The sequence below is a fragment of the Ictidomys tridecemlineatus genome, chromosome 12 (genome assembly GCF_052094955.1).
Source record: "Ictidomys tridecemlineatus isolate mIctTri1 chromosome 12, mIctTri1.hap1, whole genome shotgun sequence".
Classification (NCBI taxonomy): domain Eukaryota; kingdom Metazoa; phylum Chordata; class Mammalia; order Rodentia; family Sciuridae; genus Ictidomys; species Ictidomys tridecemlineatus.
Genome location: NC_135488.1, coordinates 46,956,133 through 46,962,132, shown reverse-complemented (window position 1 = coordinate 46,962,132; position 6,000 = coordinate 46,956,133).

Sequence of the window (6,000 nt, the reverse complement as noted above, 5' to 3'; positions counted from 1 at the left end):
CTTTCAGTTTCTAAAGATTGCTTTCTGATTTGCCTAAAACATTGGATTGCTAAAAAAGATATTGGAGAACTTGACTTAGAAGACGATTCTGAAAACATTCAGGTTTATATAATATATGATTTGATTTGTAGATAGTAAAAGCATTTCTGTGCTGTTTGGGCTGAATCTATGTGTGTAATAGAGATTGTGTGTCCCTTATCTTGGGACCAGAAGTGATTCAAATTTCAAGAGTTTTTTGAATTTGTGAATGTTTACATAGACTTTATTTGTTACATTCTTAATCCCCAAAAGCAATCAAATTCTCCAAAGTTTGCCAGGCACAGTGGTGCACACCTGTAATCCTAGTGGATCTGGAGACTGAGACAGGAAACTCACAAGTTCAAAGCCATCCTCAGCAATAAGAGAGGCACTAGCAACTTAGTGAGACTCTGTCTCTAAATAAAATACAAAATGGGGCTGGGGATGTGGCTCAGTGGTCAAGTACCCCTAAGTTAAATCTTCAGTACCAAAAAGAAAAAAAAAAAGAAATTCTCCAAAATCTGAAACTTTAAGCATCATGTTAGCACTCAAAGATTTTCAGATTTGGGACTTTTAGGTTAGGGACACTCAGCCTGTATTAGCTGTGTGAAATCTCAGATCTCGCCTAGTGTTAGAATTGTTTTTGTGTCCTCTGGCAGACCAGATGTAGCAAAAGAATTGCCATTTGTCTTAGGTAGAGAGATTTGCAAACTGGGATCATTGAGTGAACACTTTGAGAGCTTTTGTTTTTATTCAGAACTCTTTCAGTCCTAATGTTAGGATTTAGTATATCCTCTTAAAATCAATGGAAGAACCAGACAGTAAGTTAAAGCAATACATCTTCCAAGTAGGCTGGGGATGTGGCTCAGTGGTAAAGCACCCCGTGGTTCAACCCCTTGTACCAAAATACCAAGGGAGAGAGAGAGAGAAATAAGGCAAAATTCAGGCTAAGATCTTAACCCTGCAAACGCAGCTGGTAGAGAAACGTGCTGACTTCAGGGCTATGAGGATTCACCTCACCAAGACTCAGTCAGCAAATGCTCTCCAAACCTGTCACCCTCAGGGCTGGGTGAGGTCCGCGGTAGAGCACTTGCCTAGCATGTGCAAGGCCCTGGGTTCAATGCCCAGTGCGGCAACAAAAAGGATTTCAAAACCCCATGTGATCCTCAGGTCCAGGGAGAGCAGTCAGAGCAGCTGTCTGCCCCTGAGACTGGGCCTGGGAGGACTCACTGGGAGGATGCCTGGGGGCTCATCAAGGGTCCAGGGAATTGCCACCAGTGTGGCCAAGGTCCCTCCTTGATGGAAAACTGAAACCTGTGAGCCATGTTTTCTGTGACTCTCAGGAATCCCTTCCACACCTCTGTCCTTAAAACAGGGAAGAGTAATAATGTCACTCAGTCCCTTTGTACTGCTGGGACCACAGTGGTCTTTAGAGGAGATCTCATGGCTGCCCTGGGTCACCCCTGCTTCACATCCCCTTGGTGACCAGTGGTCTCTTCCCACCTGAATGCTGTCCAGACCCAACTCCTGGGGGCAAGCCTTCCCCTCCACCCTCCACCAGTGCTCACCAGCTGCCCTGGGGCACAGGAGGCTGTGACCCAGGCTTGGGGAGGGCTTCCCCCTTAGCCAGAGCCATCCTGACATCCCCAGGCTGCAGCCCCAGCCTGGAAGTGGCTGCCTGGAACAGAGCAGGAGGTTGCTCCCTGTGGCCCCTCTGGTCCCTCTCTTCCTCCTGTTGAAGAAGCATGTGAGGAATGGCTTGTCCTTAACCCTGTGCAGAAGCTTCCAAAGAAACCGCTTCAAAGCCCTGGAGCAGGGGAGGGGGTTGAAAGGTTTGGAGATGGAGCCATCTGAGAAGAAATGGAAGAACTTCAGAGAGTGGACAACAGGAGTTCCAAGCCTCTGTCGATGGAGTTTCTAGCAAAACAGGATGTTGGTTGCAGGAGCCAGATGCAAGCCAGGCTCAGATGACCCCATGGAGTACCATCAGGCGACCAATGGCCACTTCAAAACTGTATCGTAAAAGAGCTTCCAGTCCTGAAGCGCAAACTATGCCAGGGGCCTCCAGGCTAAGTGACAGAAGCAGGCACACAATGACACATGGCCTGTGACCTCACTCATGGAGAGTATAATACAGTTGTACCATAGAAGTAGAAAACATTATTGTGACCAATATTTTCATAATGATGATTATTATGATGGCCTTTCATGTTGGTTGTGATAATTGACAGCTGTCATTTTACAAATAATGTTGATCAAATGCTCCCTCTGGGCCATGCTCTAGGCCAGCCACTCTACCTGCCTTGCCTACCTGATCCTCACAGTGTCCCCAAGAAGCCAACACAACAAACCAGAAAGCACAATGTCCCTGGTAGCAAGTGCAGGACCTAAGTCTTGAACCCAGACTACAGAGACCAACCAAATCAAATGAAATATTTACTGGAATACTGGTAGAAATCTAGGAGAAGAGGCTGTGGCCTAGAAATGGGGAGGGTTGGCTTCAATCCTCAAAACCCAAAGCTGTCAAGATGGTTCAATTGACCATCCACATTAGAAACTACTCTCCAAAGAAATATGCTCCAAACATTGTCAAAACAGAGGGACCGATTGGGAGGAAATGGCAACCCAGGAGAACAGGAGGCACGAGGAGAAACACAGATGAGCACTATGCACGGGAGGAGGTCACTGGAACACAGCTGGCAAGAAGATGAACACAGGCTCAAATGATGTGTTTTATTTATTTATTTATTACAAAAATTAAGGATGTTGATAATATGTGCTGGGAGGGGATAGGAAGATAAGCTTTTTTCATACACTTTGGAGGCACATTTAACATTATCCATGAAATTTAAAAAATGCACGATGCTATGCTCCCTACAACACAGAAATTCAGGTCTTGGGACGTGCCCTGGGAAGCTCCCAGAAGGAAGTTCATTTCAATGCTGTGTTAAATTATAAGACATGTACAATGCAATGGCCATTGGCAGGAAGTCTGTGGCCACAGTGAATAAGGAGGCAGGTGCTGACTGCAAGTTCTTAGGACCTGTGGGTGGAAAGAAGACCCTGGACCACATGTTTCAGCTGTGGGACACAGACACAGCCCTGAACATAGGTTGGTCCAGCGGCAACTGTGTATCTCTCCAGATCCACACAGTGTGGAAAGCACAGCCATCACTTGGCTTTAGGGACAGTAGCTGAGGTGATTTTCTTTTCTGAGAGATAGGGGACCACGGGTGACTCCCTCACAAACAGATGACCAGAGCCACCTCTGGGGAGAGTCTGGGCCAGGAGGTGATGGGAGAAGAGGAATTCGATCATCTGTTTCCATTTTTCTGTGATTTGGTTCAAGTGGTAAAGCGGTGCTATTTATTGATTAATGGATCAAATAGGTTCATCATTGTTTTAGAGTACAATTAGGTGCCTTCAAACTTTAGACTACATGGGCACATTTGAGAACGGTTCCAGCCATTCTCTCATCCTTTGGGTCATTCCCCTCCTATGTCCTGTGAGACATTTTCTATGTGAGGCTTTAAGAAGTTGAAGAAGAGAATATTCTGTAAAGAAAACCTTATGATCTGTGCATTATAAAATTGAATGGGTTCATTCAGAAATCAGAAATTCTATTGAAAGATATTTGCATGAGGCAAATAAAACCTATTTTTAGGCATCCTGGTGAAGACAAGGTTTTATCTTCATGTCTCATGTCTGTGTTTTTCTTTTTATTTGTTAGAATGGCATTCATAGGTTGGCAGACCATTCTATCAGATGTGTACCTAGATGCCATTTAAATTACCTACTTTTACATGGTAGACATTTTGTACATGAACACTGCCTGTCTGCAACTTTTTTTAAAACAGGACTGGGCTCAGGAGCCCAAATACCAATGTTAGCTGGAACATGTTCTCCAGTTTGGCCTATCTGTCAGTATTCCCTGAGGTCACCTGTTCCATGAGCTTCGTTACTCCTGCTCCCTCACCAGCTTTCATAGAAACCACATGCTGTCTATGAGTCAGAGACACCAATCTCACAACATAGCATTCTTTGAGTATCCAAAGTCCCACTTTTTACTTCGCCATGCCTGACATTGTCGGTAATATTTATCAGCAAATGTGAGATTTTCAAAGATCCAATTCTATGTGCTCCTTTCTCAAAGAGCCTTAGGCAGGGCTATAGCATACATAAATATGAAGTAAAGGCCTAGTTTTTAAAATGTCATCCATTGAATAGTTGACACATGTCTGAGATATTTTTTATTTTAATATTTATTATTTAATAGGGAATTCCAACAGCTTCATGATAGTGAAATGAGAAGTCTTGCATCCATTTTATTCTTTGTGATGATTTTTATGAGTAAGGATAAGATACTTCCTTGTTCCAATGAAGATGTTGCCCACTTCTGTGAATGGATGCACCGTGTCACCCACTACTTGCATATCTGCATGTTGTGCTTGACATTAACGTACTTGGCAGGTGGCAGAGAGTCAATACTGAAGTTAAGTTCTTGTGTTCTAGCAGCAGAGCTGAAGATCCTTGGTGTGCCACCTTCTGCAATCCATGCTGCTCTGTTCATGTTCCTATTGACTTCCTGGTGATGAGCATCATGGTCTCCTGGTCTTGAGAATGGCCAAGCATTGCTCTGTGAATGTGGAAGGTGGGCATGTGGAAGGCTTCAGGGAGGAGGGATCATTGATCATGTACTCCAATCCATGTGTCTGTTTAATGACCTGTTTTTCTTCTTGGGTTTTAAGGGAGACACTGCCCTCAAACACTTCTGTGCAGCTGGGAATTCAGGCTTCTGCTTCACCCTGAAGGAAGCATTAATGAATCCTTTCCAGAAGACATGAGAAGAGAGAAGTGAGCCTCTGGTATCATGCAGGATCCTTGCATTGCCCATGGGCTAGAGGAGAGAAGAGTTGCTTCTTGAGATTTGATCCCTTTTTCCTGAAAAGTTCCACACGGAGGTGAGTCCCCAGCATGTTTAGACACCATTTCAGACATCTTTGTTGATGGAAATGAATCACACCCCCTGATGATGGTGAAGAGCTAAAGATGGGTTTGCTATGAATTTTCTATTTCATTTCTCAGGGCCTGAGTCAAGCCAGCCATTGTGCTGTCAGCGCATGAGCTGCTGGTCAAATGTGAGGAAGTGGTCTTGCTTTATGAAAACACCACCCTGATTCAGTGAGCCAGAGGCAGCCTGCAGTACCTGTTTTCCTGTAAAGGCAGATTGCTGTGGATGGCCTCTGGCCTCCTCATGCAGCCCTGCTCAGAGTAGGGGATTGAGGGTCCAGGCAGATCCCTAGTTCCTTTTGACCTTTATTGCCATTGGGCCTCCCCAGGGTCCTTGGAGTCTACCTGGTCTTCTGGCCTGGGTCAGGGGATGTGAGGTTTGGAATCCCCCTCTGTGGCAGGATCCCAGCCCCCCAGCCACTTGAGGGCAGCACATCCTTCCCTAATTGTGTTAGAGGGGGAGGATATTCCCGCCCATCCTCATCCATGCTCATCCCACATTTTGTAGCTTCGCACCTGAGGACCTTTATTCATTGACTTATTCTAAGATGAGTCAATCAGCAGTCTCCCAAGGGTTTACATTGTGGTAATTGACACCAAACATCTGTTTTGTAATTAAACCATTTTGGAGGACACAGTTGAGTGGCATTAAGCATGTTCATGTTGGTGTATAGGCGTCACCACCGTGCATCTCCAGAACTCACGTGGACAGACTCTTGCCATCAATGCGGAATTCTAGTGCCCTTGAGGCCCAGGAAAAGAACATTGTACTTTATCTTTTTATGAACCTGATAATTGAGAATCTGAGATAAGTGAAATCCTACAAAATTTGCCTTTCTCTGGACACGATCATTTTCAAGGGATGCAGTTCACCCCCACTCGTGGGCATATCAGGTCCACTGCTAACTCTGCGGGTGTTTCAATTGCACTCTCAGTGACAGTGGTGACTGTGTGCACATGAGCTGTGTGTCC